Source organism: Dromiciops gliroides, chromosome 4 (assembly GCF_019393635.1).
Source record: "Dromiciops gliroides isolate mDroGli1 chromosome 4, mDroGli1.pri, whole genome shotgun sequence".
NCBI lineage: Eukaryota > Metazoa > Chordata > Mammalia > Microbiotheria > Microbiotheriidae > Dromiciops > Dromiciops gliroides.
Window position 1 is genome coordinate 468,541,915 of NC_057864.1, and position 24,469 is coordinate 468,566,383.

The 24,469-nt window shown below is 46.2% G+C and overlaps 1 protein-coding gene across 1 annotated transcript in view; it reads left to right on the forward strand.

Annotated features, from left to right (window-relative positions):
• The window catches only part of ADORA2B (adenosine A2b receptor), a 48,703-nt gene that overhangs the window by 17,615 nt on the left and 6,619 nt on the right, over positions 1–24,469 (forward strand). The window lies entirely within an intron of this gene.

The following is a 24,469-nucleotide window of genomic DNA, read 5'->3' on the forward strand; positions in this document are numbered from 1 at the left end:
TATACCCGAAAAATAAGTCAAGACGGAGTATACTCAAGTGGACCTGGGATATCACTGGTTGGAAAATTCCTGGTAACATCCATCCGTGACGACTCATCCTCAGCAACTCTGGTCTGCATCTTCCTCTAAGTCTGACACAGAGGGTTCTCCCAAGATGTTGGGTTCGTTCCTCAGTTTCTCTCAGGTTCAGAGGCTTACTAGCTGTAGTAGCTGTGTCAACAGCAGCAGCCCCAGAAGTAGAGTAACGTATACAACTAGTAGTAACAGTACTATTACTATTATTGCTATGTTGCTCTGCCTGTTCCCTTATAAAAGTGTAGAAAGAAGGACCCTGATTTCCTTGCTAGAGGGACTGTCTTAGGGGTAGCCTGGGGGCACCAAGAGGCTCAGTAACTGGCCCAGGGTCATGTGGCCAGTATGTGGCAGAGGCAGAGCTTGGACCTGGGTCTTGCTAGCTCTGAGGTCAGCTCTTCTCCATCCCCTTCACCATGTCACCACTCTCTATGGAGGGGGCACAATGGATAGAGCTCTGGCCCTGAAGTTGGGAGGACCTAACTTCAAATCTCACCTGAGACACTTACTAGCTGTGTGACCCTGGGCAAGTCACTTAAACATCTGTGGCCCATCTCCAGTCATCCTGGTATATATCTTACCACTAGACCCAGATGGCTCTGGAGGAGAGAGTGAAGCTGGTGACCTTGCACAGCCCTCCCTCACTTAAATCTACTTCAGTTCAACTCATGACATGACCCTGATGTCATGGTCCTCTTCAAGAATGAAGGACAAAGGGCAGCTAGGTGGCGCAGTGGATAAAGCACCAGCCCTGGATTCAGGAGGACCTGAGTTCAAATCCGGCCTCAGACACTTGACACTAGCTGTGTGACCCTGGTCAAGTCACTTAACCCTCATTGCCCCGCAAAAAAGAAAAGAAAAGAAAAGAATGAAGGACAAACTAACTCTATATGGAAAACAGCCAGCCCTGCCCTGTCCCACCTCATCTCCCCAATGTGGGTTCTAGGCCTGACTTTGCTACTTATTAGGTATGTGACTTTGGGTAAGTCACTAGCCCTCTATGCGCCTCAGTTTCCATAGCAGCATGCCAAGGCTTGTTCTGGTGTATTTCCAAAGTCTTTCCAGTCCTGAAATTTCAGGTGATTTCGTGGGATCTTAGCAGATCGTCTTAGTCCAACCCCTTCTTTTTACAAAGCAGGAAAGTGAGAGGAAGTGATTTGTCCACACAAGGTCATGGAGTGAGTTAGTGGCAGACTCAGGATTAGAGATGGAATCTCTGAATTCCCAGGCTGTTGTTTCTTCTGTTCCCACCTATCGCATTGAGGATGCTGTCTGGGGCGCTGCCCCTAAAGGCTCCCTACTGGGTAATGCTGCTGGGTAATTTTTTAAAAATCTGTCAGTTGTGGTCACAGAATTACAGGCTCCTAGATCTGGCAGGGACCTGGAGACCCTCTGGGCACAGCTTCTCATTGAACTGAGAAAGCCCAGAGAAATAAAATGACTTGTCCAAGGTCACATAAGCAGTAAGTAGCGGGCTGAGACCTCTTCCTCACTGGCCCTGGTTCCCAGCTTCTTCCACTGCTGGCCCATTTTAGCCATCCTTGGCTCAGCTTTTCCATACATCACTGTCCTCCAGAAGGAGAAATTGTACCCCGCCTCACTCCCCATGGGGGGGTTCTCTCCTTTCTAAAGGCCTTCCCCCCTCTCCCCATGGCCTGTCCCTCATCTCCAGGATGTACACGTGAGACAGTCACCATCAGCTGGGGGCAGCAGGAGGGCTGGAGGCCGGCATGAGTGGGTGTTGGGGTGGGGGGGGCAGTCCTCTCCCAGCCCGAGCTGCCAAACCCACCACTCATTTTCAGAAGCAAAGGGAAGCATGGAAACTTGCCAGCTCCATTTTGGACCTCAGGCTGTGCATAAACCAGGAGCCTGGGCAGGGCAGGGTTTGTGTGCCCTGATTCAGGGACCGGGAGGTTCTGGTAGGGACTCAGCCTGCAGCTTTGCCTTTCCTATGCCTGGCTTCTCTGTTTATCTGACACAGTGATATTCACGAGGGGATCTTCTACCTCAAATGGGAGGAACAATGGTAACCCTGGGCCTGAGAGGCAGCTTGGCCTAATGGACAGAGAGTAGGCCTCCAAGTCCTCCCTCTTACACATCTTTGGCAAGTCATTTTACCCTTCCCCTGCCCGCCCCCCCACCTCTTCCCAAGCAATTCGCTAAGACTAGAATTCACAGAGCTGCATTGATGAGGGCCCTTCCATACCAGGAGTTTCTCACACTAATGAAGTCCCAAGTACAGACCAAAAAACAACCTCCAACCACATCAGCCAGAGCAGTCTTTCTTAAAATTAGTCAGTGCAGGATGTTTATTTATTTATTTTTACATTTTTTAAAAGATCTTTTTTTTTTTTTTGTGGGGCAATGAGGGTTAAGTGACTTACCCAGGGTCACACAGCTAGTAAGTGTTGTGTCTAAGGCTGGATTTGAACTCAGGTCCTTCTGAATCCAGGGCTGGTGCTTTATCCATTGCACCACCTAGCTGCACCCAAAAAGATCTTTTAAGTAAGGATCTAGGACCTGTGATTGCTGTGGGACAGGGAATTCCCAGATGAGGAAACTCTCTCTACCAATGCAGGTTGACTCCTGTTCTGCTGAGTTACATGGTCTTAAGAGAGTTCCCCTGAGCTGAGGTGTGAGTCAAACTTGCCCCCAACCAGATTAAAAGATAATAGGTTTTTAAAATGCAATGCAACATAGATAATGTTAATCTGTGGTTTTCTAAGTCAACATGCCCCTAGCAGGTTTTTATTTGAGTCTGATGCCTTTGGCCCATAGCCTTGAAAGTGTAAGTGATTTGTCCAGGGTCACACAGTCAGGGTGGGTCACAGGCAAGACTCGAACCTGGGGCTTGTGACTCCAAGGCCAGGTCTCTACCGGCTATATCACACTGCCTCTAAAATCTTTAAAGGTTTTTTTTTGTGTTTTTTTTTTAAATTCAGGCAGCATCTCTAGGAGTTATTCTAAAATTGCAGATATGTTCTGGGAAGCCATGAAGGACAGTGTGGTCCATTGGAGAGAGTTCTAGAGTTCTGACTCTGGATTTGGAGGACCTGGGTTCAAATTTTACCTCTGATGTTTGCTGTCTGTGTGACCCAGGCCAAGTCTCTTTATTACTGTGGGCATCAGTTTCTGTAAAATAAGGGAACTGGACTAAATGGTGTCTGGGGTTCTCTCGGAGTTTCAGTTCTTACATTCCTATGACTAAATGATCTCCCTAAGATTCCGCCTGGCTCTGGCTCTGTTCCTCTGACATAGATTATATCCAGGCTGAGGAAGGAATAGGGAAGGGACCCACATCTAAGTCATTTAAGTCAGACCCAGGGCAGCTAGGTGGCGCAGTGCATAAGCACCGGCCCGGGATTCAGGAGGACCTGAGTTCAAATCTGGCCTCAGACACTTACTAGCTGTGTGACCCTGGGCAAGTCACTTAACCCCAATTGCCTCACCAAAAAAAAAAAAAGAAAGAAAGAAAGAAAGAAAAAGAAAAAGAAAAGAAAAGTCAGACCCAGAGAAGTCTGTCTGAGGCTGGCAGAGTGAAGTGACCTGCCCACGGTCACACTGTGACAGAACTGGAATTCAAACCCACGTCCCCTGATTCCTGGGCCAGTGTTCTTTCCATTGTTCTGTTACTGTGTCATTTCCCTATTTTGCTCTAAAACTTTCGCGCCTTCTTTTCTCCTAGAGGTCTTCTCTGTCTCCAGACACCACCACTCCCCCCCATCCGGGGCCCCACATTCATGAGGTTTGTCTGCATATTCCAAAGTGGAAGTTAGTGAGCTCCTCATCAGGGGAGGTCTTCAAGCAGAGACTGGATTACCTACTCGATGAGAGGCATAGATTGAGTTGGATGACTTCTGAGATCATTTGAGACACGGAAAAATAACAAGGAGATAGTTTGCTATTTCTTTCTCCAGTTCATTTGATAAATGAGGAAACTGAGGCCAACAGGGTAAAATGACTTGCCCAAGCTCACACAGCTAGTAAGTGCCTGTAGCTGGATTTGAACTCAGATCTTCCTGGCTCCAGGCCCCGGGCTTTCTCCATTGGGCTACCTAGGGAATAAGAGAGTACTGGAATAGGAGTTGTGGGACCTGGGTTCTTAGTTTCCCACAGTAAGACCTTGGGCTGAGTCACTTCCCCTGTCTGGGCCTCAATTTCCTTCTCTGTAAAATGTTGGGGTTTGTTGAGATGGTGTATTTAAGGTCCTTTTGGGCTCTAATGATCTGTGACTCAGATCACTCTGAGGCTAATGAAGTGGGGGCACAGTCTCTGTTGGAGCTCCCACTGCCAGAGTCAGGAGGGTGTGGATATGGTCCATTGGATTTCGACACTACTGGCTGCCATTTTCTAATTACTCCTTGGTGCTTGGAGTGGTACCAGGTGTTGAACAAAGCAAACTCAGTGGGTGTGCCCATTGGCCTCCAGGAGCTTACTAGGTTGTGAAGTCAAGAAAACTTCCAAGAGAAAGCAGAATTATCTTTAAAGCTGCGTCTCTTGGGGATTTATCTTGGACCAATACACAACTTGATGGGAGGCAGAGTCCCTGATGACTTCAAAGATCAGTGATGAACACAGTGCCTGGCACATAGTAGGTCCTCAATTAATTCCAGCTGACTTCCAGAGGCTTCCTCTTCCTAAAAGAATTGAGGACCTTTTTATTGGTGAATTCCCAAAAGGTCAGACCTGAAAGTGACGTGGGTCTGTCTAGTCAAAACTCTTGCTTTGATAGTTAAGGAAACAGTTTCATTAAGGGGAAGTGTGTCCCATAGAGTGAATGTGGATGTGGCTTCAGATATTTCAGAGGGTCCTAGATTTTTAGATCTAGATTGCTGAAAAAAAGGAAGATTTAAAAAATTTTTTTTAATCATAGAAGTATTTTATTATTTTCCCGTTACATATAAAGATAGTTTTCAACATTTGTTTTCATAAGATTTTTAGTTCCAGATTTTTCTCCCTCCCTTCTTTCCCTCCCTCCTCCCCAAGAAAGAAAGCAATCTGATAAAGGTTATATATGTACAATCATATTAAACATATTGCTGCATTAGTCATGTTGTGAAAGAAGAATCAGAACAAAAGGGGAAAACTTCAAATAAGAAAAAACAAAAACAAAAGTAGAAACAGTATGGTTCAATCTACCTTCAGAATCCACAGTTCTTTTTTCTGGATGGGGAGAACATTTTCCATCACGAGTTCTTTGGAATTGTCTTGGATCATTGTATTGCTGAGAAGAGCCAAGTCGATCACAGTTGATCATCACACAATGTTGCTGTTGCTGTGTACAATGTTCTCCTGGTTCTGCTCACTTCACTCAGCATCAGTGCACTTAAGTCTTTCTAGGTTTTGCTGAAATCTGTCTGTTCATCATTTCTTACAGCACAATAGTATTCCATTACATTCATATACCACAACTTGTTCAGCCATTTCCCAATTGATAAGCATTCCCTCAATTTCCAGTTCTTTGCCACCACAAAGAGAGCTGCTTATAGATATTTTTGTACATGGGAGTCCTTTTCAAAAAGAGGAGATTGGGGCAGCTAGGTAGTGTAGTGGATAAAGCACTGGCCCTGGATTCAGGAGGACCTGAGTTCAAATCTGGCCTCAGACACTTAATAAATACTAACTGTGTGACTCCAGGCAAGTCACTTAACCCCAATTGCCTCACCATATAATAATAATAATAATTAATAATAAATTACATTTTTTAAAAAGAGGAGATTGAAGCCAGTCCCCAACACTGGCTGAAAAAGAGGGGTCCCAGAAACTGTGGGGAAGATAAGAATTCTAATATATTGCTGGCAAATTTGTGAATTGTCCAACTGCTATGGAAGACAGTTTTTAATTATGTGAGAAAAGTGCCTAAAATGTCCACTTCCTTTAGCCTAGCAAGCCCCCACTACTGGGCCAAAGGAGGTTAAAGACCACAAGAAAATGGCCACTTACCCTAAAATATTCACAGTTCCAGGTTTTGTAGTGGCCAAATTTGGAATTGGATGCTCATTGTTGGAGAGTGGAAGAGCAAACTGCTGTTCTCTAACTCATGGGGATATTTTTGTGAAGGATTCAGAGAAACATTGGAAGGTTTATATGAACTGATACATAGCTGAGAAAACAGAGGTAAGAGAACAATGTGACCACAATAGTGTAAGTGAAAGTTACATTAAATGACATCAGCACTCATTAAAGGCAGTGACCAATCTTGGATTCAGGGGGTTGATCCTTTCTGTAGAAAGATGGGGGTTTAATGGAATATTGCACGTCCTATCAGATGTAGTCTCTTGCTTAACTACTTTTCTCTGTTACAAGAGTTTTCTAGGGTAGCGGGATTCAAAAAGTAAGAGTGGTGTAAATAATAAAAAGCAGGGTCAGCTAGGTGGTGCAGTGGATAAAGCACTGGCCCTGAATTCAGGAGGACCTGAGTTCAAATCTGGCCTCAGACACTTGACACTTACTAGCTATGTGACCCTGGGCAACTCACTTAACCGTCTTTGCCTCACAAAAAACAAACAAAAAATAATAATAAAAAGCTTATAAAAAAGAACCTAAAAATAAAGCATTTAAAAAAGATCAAGTGCACCCCTCCTCCATTTTACAGATGAGGAAACAGAGACAGGCAACAGCTAAGTGACTTGCTCAGGATGACACAACTAGTAAGAGTCTGGAGATATCTGAACCCAGGTTTTCTTGATTCCATATCTAGTCTTCTTTCCACTGAGCTGCTTCTTTGTACTATCTCAACTGTCCCCCTACATTCCTCCAGTCCCAGCACTCTATCCACTGTGCCTTAACCCAGCTGGACCTCAGTCTCTTCAGCTATAAAATGGGTGTGTGGCAGAGTTGGATTAGATGGCCTCTGAACTCCCTTACAGCCCTAGATTTGTATTCCTATAAGCCTCTTCCTCTCTCTGGGCCTTCGTTTCTTCATCTGAGGGGGTTAATGCATTGTAAAATGAGGCAAATTACATGGTCTCTCTCAGTCTCTTTCCAGCTATGATTCTGTGATTTTTTTTTTCTGTCTACATAAGATGAAGAAAAGGTACTGGCCTGCATCAGTGGAGGGAGCTTCTTCATCTTGGAGTGCCTTTAATCAGTGAAGGCCTAGGTCTATTGTTCCCTGTCCCCCATCTGTTACTCAAAAGCTAGTGAGCCTGCATCTAGAGAGGTCTCTGAGCCAGGCCTGACTTGCTGGGAATGTCAAGAAGGGGATTCCTGGTGTCAAAAATGACAACTGTCCCCAGGGTAAACAGAGTAAGCTTAGAGGACCAAAGTGAACAGCTCTCCAGAAACATGGAGTAAGGAACACCAGAAAATTGTCCCTTACAAAAACAGAGTGAGAGACAATTTTCTCCCACACTCTAGAGTGAGAAACCCAAGTTCCCTCCAAAACCAGAATGAGGCATCATTCTGCACAACCAGTTTCTTGTTACACTCTGCTTAGCAAAACGGGTGCACATGCATTCATAGGAGCTTCTCAGGAGAGAGAGAGAGAGCTCACTTTAACTTGGAGAATGAGGGGATTTCTTTATTTTTCTTTTATATAATAATAATAATAATAATAATAATAATAATAACTTTTATTTAAAGTTTTGAGTTCCAAATTATTTCATTTCCTCCCTCCCCCTCACCTCTCCCAGCGGTGGTAAGCAATCAGATATAGGTTATACATGTGCAATTATGTAAAACATGACCATATTAGTCATTTTGTATTAAAAAAAAACTTGAAGAAAAAATGAAAGTGAAAAATAGCATGCTTCAGGCTGTGTTCAGTCAATATCAGTTCTTTCTTTGGAGATAGTTTTCATCATTAGTCTTTTGGGATTGTCTTAGATCATTGCATTGCTGAGAATAGCTAAGTCATTCGCAGTTCTTCATCGAACAACATTGCTGTCTCTGTGCATGTTTTCTTGGTTCTGCTCACTTCACTATACATCAGTTCATACAAGTCTTTCCGGGCCTTTCTGAAATCATCCAGCTTGTCATTTCTTATAGCATAATAATATTCCATTGCCATCATATACTACAGTTTGTTTAGCCATTCCTCGATGGATGGGCATGCCTTTGATTTCCAATTCGTAGCCACTACAAAGAGAACAGCTATAGATATTTTTGGACAAATAGGTCTTTCCCAAATGAGGGTATTCAAACTTTCTGAGTCGTGGTCATGGATGGGTAGGGGGCGTTGCAGCAGCTGGATAATTAAGTTTTTTGTCTTTGTTGGTAAATCAATCAGGTTGGGATTAACTCCCGGTTTCTCGGTTTGCTACAGGATGCTCTTAATTCCATTTGCATAATGCAAATCAGCCTGACAGCTCCTACCTTGAGCCCAAGCAGTGAGACTGAGAATGTGAAGCAGGAACCCTTTGGAATCTTTGCAGATAATCGTGTTTCTGCCAAATGGATTAGGGAGGGAAATCTCATAGGCAAATGTGGATGTCTCTGGAGGTTCCATAAATTCCTAAATGTCTCTGGGCCTGCTTGGTATGTGCTTTTTATGGGTCTCAGGATTTTTGATATGTTGGGCCGGGTTTTCATACAAGTTCCTCTGGAAGATAAGGAATTCTGAACGAGTCTTAGTCACCTCATTGGCACTTGAATGCTCTAATTTCCTACACTGCCCGGGCATACTGACCTACCAGACAAGCACAGAGGACCCTTCTGATTCAGAGACTGCATGACTCCCATCCACCTTCACACTTGAGAACTGGGGCAGAGAAGAGGAAAGCTTTTCACTTGTACCCTCAAAATCCACCAGCCCGACTTTCAGGGCCCCATCAGCAGAATATAGAAAGGTTGATTACTCCCTCCCCTTCAACGGAGGCGACCCACTCCCCTCTGGTCAAGGAGTAGCCATGGGTTCCTGCAGGGTGGGGACCATGCCTGTCTCTGGCCCTTGAGCCAGTGTCTGACCACACCCTACTTTGGCAGGAAGTGATTTAGAAAGCAGCAAGTGGGGGCTTGGGATGGCACTTCTGTTTCTTCAGCCCAGTGCCCGGCCCATCTCTCCCAACCTTTGCTTCCTTCGACAAACACTTATTAAGCACCGACTATATACCGGGCACCACGGCAGGCAGAATTGGAGCCGATGTGAGGGAAAGCTTCCTGGTGATTAAGGCTGTCCAAAAGTGCAGTGAGCTGCTCTGGCCCAGGGTAGTGGGATCTCCATCCCTGGAGGGCTCTGAGTAGAGGCCAGATGACCACTTGTGGAGACTCTTATATAGGTTTGGGTTGGATTCTCAACCTTTGGGGGGTCACAGCCCCCTTTGGCAGGCAGTCTGGGAAAACCTATGTAGTGACCCTCTCCCCAGAATAATGGCCTTTAAATGCATTAAATCATAAGATTACAAATTGTTATAGGGGGAGACGGTGGGGGGTTTGGGGTGTTGGGGTCCTTAGGAATTCATTCCTCTTTAAAGAATTACACCTGGAGCAGCTAGGTGGCACAGTGGATAAAGCACCGGCTCTGGATTCAGGAGGACCTGAGTTCAAATCCAGCTTCAGACACTAGCTGTGTGACCCTGGGCAAGTCACTTAACCCTCATTGCCCTGTGCAAAAATAAATAAATAAATAAATGATTGCACCCTCTTGCACACAAATCCAATTAGAATAAAATAATATTTTATTTGGGCACTAGAGAAAGGAAACCAAGAGAAAAGTCCTTAGACTTCTCATGGGAAGAAAGCATGGCACAGAGACGTGGTTCTCTGATATCTGAATCCTCAAGCAGGAGATAGGCAAATGCTTTTATAGAGGACTGATGGTGGTCCGATGGGGTGATCATCTGACTGTGGACAGTTCCCTTATTGGAGGTGATCCCCCATTGGTGGTGGCTGGGGGAAGTTGGGTGAGAGGAGGCTCTGATCCCTCCAGCCATCTCCATCCCTGTCAGGCCACAAGGGCAGCAGCCATGCCCAGTGGGCCTATCTCTCTTGCTTCAAGGTGTGTCTCAAGGAGAAGACCCCGAGTCAGCTGGCTGGCTTAAACTTTTTTTTTTTTTTTAGTGAGGCAATTGGGGTTAAGTGACTTGCCCAGGGTCACACAGCTAGTAAGTGTTAAGTGTCTGAGGCCGGATTTGAACTCAGTTACTCCTGACTCCAGGGCCAGTGCTCTATCCACTGCGCAGTCTAGCTGCCCCTGGGTTAAACTTTAATAGCCCAAACCCTGTAATGCAAATGAAACCAATCTTTTTGAAATAAAGGTGAAATTTTTCTTCCCATTCAAGTTTGTGGATCCATTGAAATCTATCCTCAGAGCCCTGGGGGGATCTGCAGATCCTGGGCTAAGAACTAACTCCTGGGCTTGCTGGCACTGAGATTCTGCCATCCTCTAGCACCATCTGCCAGTGAGTAGGCACTTATTAAATGCCTATTGTGTACTAGGCATCACAAAGCAAAGCAAAAATAGCTCCTGCCTACCCTCAAGGAGCTGACAGTCTCATACTGACTAAAGCCTAATGGTGGATGGATTTAACTCTATACTAGTTGGACCCATGGCTAATTAATAATAAATAAGGGCTAATTAACCCATGATTAACTCATGGTTAATTGGATATATTTTGTTTTAAGCTTTTTTTGGCTTCTTGGGGGCTTTGTGGTGTAGTGTGTAGAGAGCTAGATTTAGTATCAGGAAGACTGAGATTCAAATTCTGCCTTTGATGAGTATCCGTTGTGTGTGACTGTGGGCAAACCACTTCATGTCTCTGAATCTCAGTTTCTGCATCTGTAAATTGGGAATAATAATATCCTCACAAGATCATTTGAGTTTACGATGCATGTAAAATGTTTTGCAAGCTTTAAGATGCTGTCGATAGAAATGTCAGCTGTTTTCATTTTATTTTATGTACCTATTCTGGATATTTTTGTTATTTATTATTCATAATTATTATCATTTATTAATAATTTGTTGTTGTTGTTGTTAGTTGGCTTAATGGCGGACTAGCCGGCTTCAAAGATGCTGGTCACCTCAGGGACTGCTATTCTCTAGCACTGATGGCTATCACTCTGTCAAGAGCACTCACCCTTCCTGAGCCACAGGGACCTAATCGTCATGAGGAGAAGCACCTCAGATTCTTTCTTCTGAACCTCTTCGGTTCAAGATTTTTCCATGAGGAAAGTGGGGGCAGTGTGTCCACAAGCATCCCTGTCCAGAACCAACCTTTCTCCTTCTTCAGATGAGAGTCTGATGAGCTCCCAGACGAGCAGCATCTGTCTGGGCACGTGTGTTTACTAACAGAGTCGGTCACAAACAGGACCTGGGTGCAGCCGGGATCTCGCTGCAGGCTAACAGTTAGTGGTTTGTAAAGAGAGCCTTTTGGAGACAAGCAGAATATTTACCATACCCGGGACCAGCCCAGCCCCTGGGTCTTATGATTAATTGAAGGATGGCTACCATAGAGGGAAGATTCACCCTCAAAGGCAACACAAACAAGAACCAAGCATTATGGGGGCTGGGGGAAGGGCAGGGGTGGAGAGTGGGGCAAAGGGGCACCCAGTGGTGAGAACTTGTGACAAGAGGCTTCTTCCTGCTCCTCCTGGCTGTTAACCTTGATGACATTTGTATATGTTTTGCATGGGCTCCTCTGTGTGTGTGTGTGTGTGTGTGTGTGTGTGTGCGCGCGCGCGCAGGCGTGCACTCTCATGTGTCCCTTGAGGGGAGGGGTGGGTGTCACTTTTTGTCTTTGTGTCCCCTGTGCTTGGGGGACTGTGCTTGGACCCTTATAAATAAATGTTCACTAGGTAGAGAATGGTGAGGAGGTTTCCCCTTTAAGTGTTGTCTTTCCTGTTATCATGTAGGTTCTTTGAAGCCGAGGACTATTTTGCCCCAATTCTTAGCATCACACCCGGCACATTTGTCGTTCATTCATTGCAGTCATGAACAACTCTTTGTGACCCCATTTGGGGTTTTCTTGGCAAAGATCCTGGAGCGGTTTTGCCATTTCCTTCTTTTTTTGTTGTTTTTTTGAGGGGCAATTGGGGTTAAGTGACTTGCCCAGGGTCACACAGCTAGTAAGTGTTAAGTGTCTCAGGCTGGATTTGAACTCAGGTCCTCCTGAATCCAGGGCCGGTGCTCTATCCACTGCGCCATCTAGCTGCCCCCATTGCCATTTCCTTCTCCAGCTCATGGGACAGATGAGGAAACTGAGGCAAAGAGGGTGAAGTGACTTGCCCAGGGTCACATAGCTTGTAAGTGTCTGAGGCCAGATTTGAACTCATGAAGATGAGTCTTCCTGACTCCAGGCCTGGTGCTCTATCACTGCCCTGCTTGGTACACAGTAAGAACTTCATAAATGCTCTCACTTCTTCCCTCCTCTCCCTCTTGTTCCCTTCTCCCATTTTCCTTCCTTTCCTCTCTCTCTCTCTCCTGTCTGTCTATATATGTTTGCCTGGCTGGCACTGAGGTTTGGGATTGGAGAGTAACAGGACATGAGACTGGTCAGAGGGGGGTGCCCGCATGGCCATGGGTTTCCAAAGTCATCATCCAGCAATATTCCTTGTTAATCAGAATGACCAGCATTCAGGGGCTTTGGTTTGATTGAAGGTTATGGAGAGCCCTCATTTTCATTGATGGTGTCTCTAAAACATCAGTGGCCACTGCCTAAATCCACCCCAGTGAAAACCTTGAAAGGCAGGTCAGCGTTCAGAATATCAGTAGCATTCAGATCTCTCTGAGGGGCTGGATTTGGATCACCCTCCAATGGGCCCCAGACGTTGTTTTCAAACCAGTCCCTTGTTGGTCACTTGTTTTCTCATCATTGATTTCTTTCCTCTGGGAGGCAGAGGACAGCAAAACTTCTGTGGGCTTTGACCATCATTCGGAATCAGGATTTGGCTTGAGACAGTTAATAGCCACTGTAGGTTTCTAAGATGAGGGCTGTTTGGGTAGTCTCTGAAGGGAGAGGCAGGAGGCAGGGAGGTTGGGGAAAGTGGTTGTTATTGTAATCCAGTGGCAGCAGGGTGGGGCTATAGGGAAATGGGGCAGAAGATGCTGAATCCCCAGGGAAGGATAGGCAGGATGGTGTGATAGGGGTGGGGAGCCGCAGGGGGCAACGAGGAAGAGAGCGCCAAAGACCACCAAGGAGGCAGCAGTGCCATTGATAGAAAGCTGGGAGAGGATCCGAGTCCCTTGGGTTTGGGACAAGTGTCAGGGATTACCAAGGGTCTCTGAAGATTCTGAGAAATCTGAAATTGGAAAGTGGGAGGAAGAGAGGCCAGTTTTTTATTTTTGTTTGTATGTATGTATGTATGTACGTATGTACGTATGCATGGATGGATGGGTGGGTGGATATAATTAAAACTTTATGAGTGGATGAAGTCACCAGGAAAATAGTTTTAGAGCTAGAAGGGAAAGGAAAAAAATCTGAGTCCCACCTTTGCCATTTACTAGCTGAGTGATATTGGGTTAGCCTCAGTTTCCTCATTTTTTAAATGAGAAGGTTTGACCACAAAAGTCTCCTCTCTGTCTAGATCAGAGATCCCAAGATCATGGAGATGAAGTCTACATAAGGGCTAGAACCCAGATATCCTGTGTTCCCTCCACTTTTCCATCCCCATTGGCCTCTCATTATGCTCAAGGCATTATGTTAGTTCTGAGGGGACAAAACCCCCGTTTCTGAAATTCTGCCCATGCCTCGGGGAGGACGAGTTCTTTCAGTTTGAGCTTGGGGAGAGGTTTGGCCACCATGGCTGACCCCTGGCAGGATAGCAAGTGGGAGTGTGGACCCCACCTCTAGTCAGAGCTGGCCCCAGCAGGTCAGAAGACTGTGAGCTCAGAGCGAGCTCCCTGCTTGTCCTCATTTGGTTCAAGAAAGGGGATGGCAGCCCCGATGATGCAATGCAGGCAATTGACAGATCCATGTTGACAGCCTAGGATGACCCACAGGAAGGGTACGAGGGGAGCAGATGTCCTTGGTACACGGTCAGTCACAGCGTGGGCAGAGGCCAGGCTCAGCCAGTTGGAAGTCGGGTGCTGAGCTTCTGGTGAATATTTCAAATCAAGTGAAAGTGATGTTGCCTGTCCTTGAAGATCATCATGTTGTGCCCAGTTCATCACATGCTTTCTTTGTCTCTGTGTCCTCATTCACTCTGTGTAAGGACATCTTTATGCCTTAGAGAGAGAGCGAGCACTGTTCCCCAGGCCCCCCTGTTTACACAGACTTCATCAGCATGGTCACAAAATCGTAGATGTAGATTGGGCCTGGGTGGGGGCTTGGCCGACCACTGAGTCTAACAATCCTATTTTTCAGAAGAGCAAATTGAGACTAACCCAAAGTCATACAGCTTGTAAATGACAAAGCTAGAATTAGAAGCCAGGTGTTCTGATACGAATCCAGAACTCTTTCTACAGAAGATCATAAACCTAGAGTTGGAAAAGAGCTCAGAGGCCACCCTAGCCAATCCCCATATTTTACAGCAAAGGAAACTGAGGCCCAGGGACCTGAAGTGATTTGCCCAAAACCACACAGTTAATAAGTCTCAGTGGTGGGATTTGAACCTAGTTCTCTCGAGATTCCAAGTCCAAGCTGCCTCTCGTACATCATCAGAAATTGTCATTATATTTCTCGGGCTTTCTTGATGCTGTGCAGGTCTTGGAAACCCTTGGGGGGCAGTTTCTGAAGTGTTTATTTTCCTGAGGGAAATAGCAGTGTGGTGAAGTGGGTGGTAAATAGTCTTTGTAGTCAAGAAGACCTGAGTTCAGATCCTGCTTCTGACACATCTTGGCAGTGCAACCCTCAGCAGCTCACTTGAGCAGGGCTTTAGGCAATTCTCTAAGGCTCTGAGTTAGAAAAGAATTGCCCCTGGAGAGCAATTTAGAATTATGCCCAAAGGGCGATAAAGCTGTCCATACCCTTTGACCCAGCAATACCACTTTTGGGTCTTTTGCCCAAAGAAATCATGGAAAGGGGGAAAGGGACCCACATGTACAAAAATATTTATAGCTGCTCTTTACGTGGTAGCAAGGAATTGGAAGTTGAGGGGACGCCCATCAATTGGGGAATGGCTGGACAAGTTATGGTGTATGAATACAATGGAATCCTATTGTGCTGTAAGAAATGATGAGCAGGAGGAGTTCAGAGAAACCTGGAGGGTCTTGTGTGAGCTGATGATGAGTGAGATGAGCAGAACCAGAAGAACATTGTACACAGTATCATCAACATTGAGTGTTGATCTACTGTGATGGACTAGATTCTTCTCACCAATGCAATGGTACAGAAGAGTTCCAGGGAACTCATGATGGAAGAGGATCTCCAAATCCAGGGGGAAAAAAAGAACTGTGGAGTAGATGCTGAATGAACCATACTATTTCTTTTGGTTTTGGTGCTGATGTTTTTCTATTTTGAGGTTTTTCATCATTGCTCTGATTTTTCTCTTATAACATGACTAATGCAGAAATAGGATTAATGTGTATATATATATATATATATATATATATATATATATATATATACTTGCTATCCTGCCAGGGGTCAGCCATGGTGGCCAAACCTCTCCCCAATGTGTATATATATATATATATATATATATATATATATATATATATATATATAAAACCTATATCAGATTACCTGCTGTCTAGGGGAGGGGGGAGGGAGGAGAGGGAGGGAGAAAAATCTGAAGTTGGAAAGCTTGTATAAACAAAAGTTGAGAACTATCTTTACATGTAACGGGAAAAAAAATCAAATACTTTATTAATTAAAAAAAAAGAAAAGAATTGCCCACTTACACCTTGGGGAGGTAGTTCCCCGCACTAAGGCTATCACCGAGCTGAACCATTTTCTTTTTTGGTGGGAAGGGGGCAGAGCAGAGGCTGACCACACTTTGGGTTACAGGACCAAAGCTGCTGAGCCAGTCTCTTGGCCAGAGACTTCAACACAAAATGGGGCAGCAGCTCTGAGGGCCCACATCACTGGGGCAGTTTCTCATGCTCTCACAGGCACATCCCAAACATATTCCAGTGGGCCGGTAGGAAAGGCCCCCTAAATAGAGGGGGGAATCTTGCACCTGGCACAAGATAAATTTCTCCCGCCCCATCCCATCCAGAATTCTGCTCTGACCATCGAGTCGTATGACTTAAGCCTGAATTGAACTTTTTAAACATTAGTTAACACGCTTAGCATTTTTATCTGTGACTTGCATAAAGATATGGGTAGCGTGCCCATCGTGTCTGCAGATCACCCAGCTGGGCAGGATAGCCACAAGGCTGGGCGACTGAGGCAGGATCTGAAAGGACCTTGACCAGCATCACCAGCATTGGACTGAATCTGAGAAGGTGGAATTCAGTGGGGATAGATGCAAAGTCTTACGCTTGGGCTCAGAAATCTCATTTCTAAAGATCTAACTAAGAGTTTGAGTGCATTGCAGACTCAATGTGAGACAGCAGGGTGATGCAGCAAGCTGTGACGGTGAAGGCGAACTTCCAGGAACAAGTTTAGACTCTGCCTTGGTCAGACTGAACCCCGGGGACTGGAACTATCCAGTGACAGGCAGCAAGGATGGTGAGAGGCCTTGGCTTCATCTCTTATGGGGCGTTGCTTTCAGAGAAGAGACTTGAAGGGCGGCAGAGAGTCTTGTAGAAGAGGGATGAGCCTTGAGAAGGCAGAACCAGGAACAATGGGTGGAAGTTACTAGGTGGGATATGAGGGGAAACCTTCCCAACAACTGGCACCATCCAGAAGTAAGGAGGTAGATTCCCCTATGGGCAGCTAGATGGAGCCATAGTGCATAGAGCACTGGGGCTTAAGTCAAGAAGACCTGAGTTCAAATCCAGCCTCAGACACTTACTAGCTGTGTGACCCTGGGCAAGTCACTTCACCCTGTTTGCCTCAGTTTCCTCATCCATAAGGTGAGCTGGAGGAGGAAATGGCAAACCACTCCAGTATCTTTGCTAAGAAAACCCCAAATAGGGTTATGAAGAGTAGGACACAATTGAAAATGACTGAAGCAGAACAACAAAGATCCTCCTGGGAGGCTGTCAGGCAGAAGCTGGATGGCGACCGTGGGGTTCTAATATGGCTTAGACTAGAGAGCATTGAAGGTTCCTCCTGACCCCGAGTCTGAGAAGCAGGAAATCCAGTTTCCACCAGAAGTATGAGAATGCCTTGGTCCCGAGCAGGCTCTGAAAACTGGGAAACTTTGTGGCCTGAAGTCTTTTCAGGTTAAACCCCGGGCAAGGACTTTGAAGTAGGCTCGGCCTTGGTCCTCTGCCATTGGCTGTAAAACGGCCGACTGTTTTTCTTCACTTGAGGTTATGAGAATAAACGGAAATCATTCCAAGCCAGCTTGCTTTGAGAGGCAGTTCACAGGGGCAAGTGGGTGGAGAGCTGAGTGCACCGGCTGGCTTGGGCACCGCATCAGTGGGTCACCTTGGGCAAGTCACCGCCTTTCTCTGGACTTCAGCGGGCTTCCCTTGTGGAATGAGGCCGAGGGGAGGCTGTTCTCTCTGGAGCGCCTCTTAGCTTTGGCATTCTGGGAGTTGGAGAAGACTAGCACCCAGATCCAGAATGAGCGTTTTTTCATGCTCCCCCTCCCCAGTACCATTAGCTGGAGCAACAGTCGTGAAGCACAGCCTTAGATCAACCTTTTTCTTAAAGACTGATTCCGTTGTCAGTGGGGTGGGGGGAGGAAAAGAGGGAGGAAGACAGGAAGACAGAGGCAGAGACAGAGATACTCCTAACATCCTCGATGGTGGCCATCCAGTCTTTGCTCGGGGACCTAGGATGCACCCGCCTCCCAAGGCAACCCTTTTGGCTCTTGCAGAGACACACAACCCTTCTCACAGTAGCAGCAGGAGATTGTCCTCAGGGTGGTTCCTGCAGTGAACTTCTTCATCCCCGACCATTGGGTTGTTTGTCTTTTGAGTGCAATGTCCACTGGGTTGTTTCTGCCCTCCCTGGGCCTGCCCTGCTCGTGGGGAAAGCAGCGGATGGGCCCTCCCCAGGCACCTGGAGCACGTTCAGAAGGCTCGCCGCATGGGTGAGGGATCACTGCGTAAGGCGATACTGCCCTTGGGCCTGTCCACCTCCAAGGCCAGTGACCTGCCAAGCAGGCGTCTGGCCTCCTCTGTGTTTCTCCCACTGCCTCTTCCTGCTGTGTCTCTCTTGGACCATCGGGATTGAATGAAGAAAAATAAAAGGGAAGAACTAAAAATAAAAAACTCCCCACAAACAGATACAGCATGTGCTCTCACAGAGGGACCCTGCTGAGCCTGGCTCGCTCCCACTACCTTTGAATTGATGACCCGGGTGTAGAGACGAGGGTGTAAACACAACGAGCTGTGTTTGGCTTGAGCTGTGTTGAAAATGCAGGGAACAGAATGATGGGCAGCATGGGACCAGTGATAGAGAGGGGCGTGGCTGATGTGGGGACAAACTGAGCCTGGCCGGGAATGCCAAGAGCCAATGGAGGGAGGCATGCCCAGGGGCCGGCTAAACTCTGCTCCTCAGGGCCCTGCTTCAGAGAACATCCTGTGGTCCCCTAACCATCGGGCTCTCTGACAAGGCTGTAAAAATAGAAGTCTTTCTCGATAAAACATCTACAGGAAACACTGAATTCAGTTATAGTCAGTGATGCTTTTATGCCCACTTAATGTGAGTAATATTACTAATATAGGAATAATCATTAGGATTATTAGTGATAATATTCCTTGTTAATAATATTAATATTAGTGATGATGATGATAACACTGGCTAACATTTTTATAGTACTTATTGTGTATCAGGATAGATGCTATTAACTAGTTCATTCTACAGAGAAGGAAAGAGAGGCTGAGTAAAATGACTTGCTCAGGGTCACACAGCTGAAATCAAAGGTTGGCATTTTATCCTTCCTGGCTGGATGGAGTGCTGGACTCCAATCAAGACTTAATCCTTTTAAAACTCCTCATTCACTATCCCACCTAGGACAGAGTCCCAGACTTGGAGAAGACCTGAGTTCAAATCCTGCGCCAGACACCTATTAGCTGTGTGACCCTGAGCAAGTTACTCTCAGCCAACTCCCCAGGACTCTAATGGCTTTCTATTTCCTTTAAAAGTCAACCCGGGGGCAGCTAGGTGGTGCAGTGGATAAAGCACTGGCCTTGGATTCAGGAGGACCCGAGTTCAAATCCAGCCTCAGACACTTGACACTTAACTAGCTGTGTGACCCTGGGCAAGTCACTTAACCTTCATTGCCCTGCAAAAAAATTAAAATAAAAACAAAATAAAAGTCAACACAAACACCTTAGCTTGGTATTCAAAGTCCTCCACAATTTGGCTTCCACTTGCCTTTCCTGCCGTAGCTCTTCACACAGTCCTTAAGTAGAGGAGCCTCGACTTGGTATTTTAGTTGTTTGTTTGTCTCATCATTCCCCCACCCTCTTCGACCCTCAGCCTCCCACAGTTTCCTAATGGTCAGGGATGACTGTGTTCTTCAGCTTTTCTGTCATATATACACCTCTACTTGAAGTGGTCTCCACTAGGTAATACTTAAAAGCCCCAACACCAGGGGGTCCTGGAGCCAAGCCTCCTGTTTAGTCTGAGAACTGGATTGGGTGTTGGTAGACCTGTATTCAAGTCCTACCTTTGAGGTCCTGAGCAAATCACCTGATGTCACTGGGTGTCAGTTTTCTCATCTGTAAAGTGGGAGGAACTGGACTCTCCACCAGACCTGTGTGGGATCCCTTTCCAGTTTTAAATCTGATTCTGCTCCTTGTTTGTTGAATCGATTGGATTGGATTGGATTGGATTTTGGTGTTTCCGCGGTTCCAGAGTTCTGGGTATTCCTAGCTGGACTTGGCACCAAACCTAGAGATCTGTGTTCTTGTCAAAGCCTCAGATCCCAGCCTGGCCATAGACCTGTGTTGTAGTGGGAGGGGCACCGGGATGCAGTGTCAGTTGGAGGGTCAGGGTGCAAGTTCCCAGCTAATGCCGTCTGCTTTTCTGAGTGATTATGAACCAAGAGGCTTCCTCTTCTGGAAAACGAAAGGGTGAAAAAACCTTTCAGGTCCCAGCCGGCTCTAATCCTGTGCATCACAGCCCCAGATTGGTGGGGATGTGGTGGAATGGCTTTGGCCTCTGGCCTCCTGGCTATTTCTCGAACAAGACACTCCGACTCTGGGCTCTGGGCATTTTCTCTGGCCCTCTCCCATGCCTGGACCATTATCCCTCCTCCACTCTGACTACTGACTTCCATGGCTTCCCTTAAATCCCAATCGAAATCCCTTCTTTGAGAAGCCTGTTAATTATTTCCTATTTATCCTGCAAATAGCTTGCTGTGTATATATTTATGTGCATGTTTTCTCCTCCAAGACACTGTAAGCTCCTGGAGGCCAGGCACTGTCTTTTGCCTTTTTAGCACAGTGCCTGGCACATAGTCAGTGCTTAATCAAAGTTCACCGATTGATTGACTGATTGATTGATAGGACCACATCCCTATAGCTAGACAGGCTTTGGAGGCCATCTTTTCTAACCCCCTTGTTTTACAGATGAAGAAACTGATGCTCAGAGAGGTTGGGTTTTGTCCAAGGTAACCCAGGTGGGATCTGAACCTAGGCCCTCTGATCTCAGAGCCACTGCTCTGACCCTTGTTCCACACTCCCTCCTAAACCAAGACCCAAAGCTCACATCCTTTTCTTCCTGGATCCATGAATCTTTCTTGGTCTGAGTCAGTGGGAGTCACAATTTCATTCTGAATACAGTGTTTCATCCTTGACCTTTACAGAAATCAAGAAAGACTTGTTTCTTCTGCCACTAGAAGTTGACAGCGCCTCCCTAGGAAAATGTCCGTTATGTCTGGCACATTGTAGAGTGGACTTCTGGGAGCTCAGCACAGGAAACTTCTCTTGCTCCAGAGAAGCCCCGGTGCGCTGTACTTTGTGTTGGATTCTCTCTGCCCAGCCCTGGTGCTGGGTCAGAGGAGCTGGCCAAAACACAATCTTGGGACACCTCTGCTCCAGGGACTTTCAAGGAACAGGCCTGTTATAAGTGAGCATCCCCTGCTGGGGACGCCATGAAGCCACCTCAGCTTCTTGGTAACAGTGCTAGCTCCGTGGCTTCTCATTCCTTGCCTCCCTCTCCATGACACTATCAGGGGATGAACTTCTGAAGTCCCTTTTCTACCTGGCTATCAGGATTTTAGCACTATTCTTATTTTACAGGTGAGGAAACGGAAACCTTTGGAAATAAAGTGACTTGCCCAGGGTCACCAGTAGACAGTATCAGAGACAGGATTTGAACCCAGGATTTCTGCAAGCTGAGTCAGTGCTCTTTTTTGTCTCACATTGCCTTCAGGGATCAATTTATAGCAGAGGAAAATCCTAATCCAGGACCATGGAACTGTTTCTCTTGGGCATAATAAATTCTGTAGCTAGGTAGGGCAGTAGATAGAGATCTTGGAGTCAGGAATACCTGAGTTCAAATCTGGCCTCAGATGCTTTCTCGTTGTTTGACCCTGGGCAAGTCACTTCACCTTGTTTGCCTCAGTTTCCTCATCTGTAAAATGAGCTGGCAAACCACTCCAGTATCTTTGCCAAGAAAACCCCAAATGGGGTCACAGAGAGTCAGATATGACTGAAACGACTGAGCAACAGCAAAGCTAGGGACAATTAGATGAGCAGGGAAAGTCTGACTAAAGAGTTTTAAAGGTTGAAATCAAGCCTTTGAACATGTAAGCGGAATTGTGGTAAAGTAGATAAGAAGCTGGCTTCAAACCCACCTTAGACATTTTTTAGCTGTGTAGATCTATGATCCTCTTATTCCCCATGACATCATTTCCTTAGAAATGTTGTCAAAACCTTCATCTCAGCCTCCCCTACCAGGGTAACTATCAAATCATTGGTTGTCTAATCAGAGCATGAGGATGGCTATGGGGAAGATAAAGAGACCAAGGAAATGGAGAGAGGAGGGAAGGGAAAACAGAGCCCTTTTATGAATAGATGTAGAGCTCATAGCGTATTCCCTAAATTTGGCACTCAGGACTGGCAGCCTCCTATCGCTAGTTAACATTGTACATGTGTGTGTCTTGTCTCCCCAGTTCAAATCCTGCCTTAAATGATTCCTAGCTGGTTGACTTGGGGAAATCATTCCCCCTCTGTGGGCTTCAATTTCCTCTTCTATTAAAAAAACATGGAGACAACTAGATATTGACCGAGCTGCCTGCCTTCCAATTCTAACTTTCAGTCACATGATTTAATCAATACACTTTTATGAAGTACCTATTATGTGCACTATGGTAAGCACTGGGGATACAAAAAGAGGCAAAAGACAGTCCCTGCCCTCAAGGAGCTTACAATCTAATGGGAAATCCGGCCTCAGACACTTAACACTTACTAGCTGTGTGACCCTGGGCAAGTCACTTAACCCCAATCGCCTCACCAAAAAAACAAATCTAATGGGAGAGACAACATGCAAACAAATATATACAGAGCAAGCTAGATGCAGGATAAATTAAATGAGGGAAGATGCTGGAATTAATAGGGATTGGGAAAGGCTTCCTGGAGGAGGTTAAGTTTAAATTGGGACTTAAGGAAGCCAGGGAGATCAGTAGTCAGAGTGGAGGGAGAGCATTCCAGTTATGGTGGGCAGACAGAGAAAATGCCCAGAGCCAACAGATGGGGTGTCTAGTCATGGAACAACTAGGAGGCCAGTGTCACTGATCAAAGAGTTATGTGAGGGGGAGAAGTAAGGTGTAAGAAGACCAGAAAAGTGCCAAATGCAGTATTTTGTTATTTCATACTGGGGCAATAGGGAGCCACTGGAGTTTACAGAGTAAGGGGGGGTAACATAGTCAGACCTGAACTTTAGGAAAATCATTGTAGTGACCAAATGGAGAAGGAACTGGAGTAGGGAAGAGACCTGAGACAAGGCTATTGCACTGGTACAGACATGAGGTGATGACCATCTGCACCAGAGCGGCGGCAATGTCAGAGGAGAGAAGGGGACATATTTGAAAGATGTTGCAAAGGTGAAATCAACAGGTCTTGGCAATAACTCGGGTATGGGAGCTGAGAGATAGTGAGGAATCCAGGATGATGCCTAGGTTGGGAGCCTGAGGAACTGGGACGATGGTTGTCCTGTACAGTAATAGGGAAGATAAGAGGGGGAAAATAATGAGTTCTCTTTTGGCTATATTGAGTTTAAGGTGTCTACTGAACATCTAGTTCGAGGTGTCTGAAAGGCAGTTGGAGATCCGAGATTGGAAGTCTGCAGAGAGTTTGGGGGCAGGAAAGGTAGATTGAGTGTCATTAGCATCGAGGTGGTCATTAAATCCATGGGAGCTCATGAGATCATCAAGTGAAGTAGTACAGAGAGGAGGGCTCAGGGCAGAGCCCCGGGGGACACCTATGGTTAGAGGGTGAGAACTGGGAGAGGATCCAGCAAAGGAAGCAGAGAAGAAGTCAGAGAGGTAGAAGAACAGAGAGACAGCGAGGGGGGAGGGTGGTCCCTGAAAACCTAGGGAGAATAGAGGATCAAGGAGGAGACAGTGACCAACACTGTCAAAGGCTGCTGAAAAGTCAAGGGGAATGAGGACAGAGAAAAGGCCATTGGCTATGGCAACTAACAGATCATTAGTAACTCTGGAGAGAGTCGTTTCAGTGGAATAAGGTTGGAAAGTGGATTGTAAAGGATTAAGAAGAGAGTGGGAGGGGAGTAGCTAGGTGTCCCAGTGGATAAAGCACCAGCCCTGGATTCAGGAGGACCTGAGTTCAAATCCAGCCTCAGACACTTGCCACTTAACTAGCTGTGTGACCCTGGGCAAGTCACTTAACCCTCAGTGCCCTGCAAAAACAAAAACCGAGAAGAGAGTGGGAGGGGAGAAAGTGAAGGCACCTATCCTAGATGGAGTTTAGCCACAAAGGAGAGATCTGGGCTGGCTGTGAGCTTTCCGGCACTCCCAGAAGTCTGTTCTCCATTCCTTCTCCGCTTCTCTTTTCAATAATCCCACAAGCCCATTCTTTGGTAGCCCCAGGGGCAAGGTTCTTGGCCTTTGGGAAGCATATCCTTCCCCTTTGCAGGGCAAAAAACTAAACAGATAGTTATGTACCGCATCAGGAATGTGAGGATCCCCTCCGTCAGATCTATAACTTCTGGCAAGGGTCACAGCTCGCCAGAGCTCGAGTGATCACTGACCCAAGATAAACCATCGACAAGAACCCACAGATGTTGGTCTAGCATGTCAGGATCCTTTAGAAAAGGTTCAACAGAGATGGAGCTAGAACTCCTGGGCGTCTGCACTACCCTACTGGGTGGGTGGCCCTGAGCAAGTCATTTAACTCTTTCTTTACCTGTAAAATGTAAATCATCATTGTCTCCACCAAGAAATTACATTGTATGTACTTTGCAAGTGTTCGCACATGTTAATTTTCTTTGATAAAATGTAAGCTGTTCAAGGGCAGGGACTGTCTTTTGCCTTTCTTTGTATTCTTGAT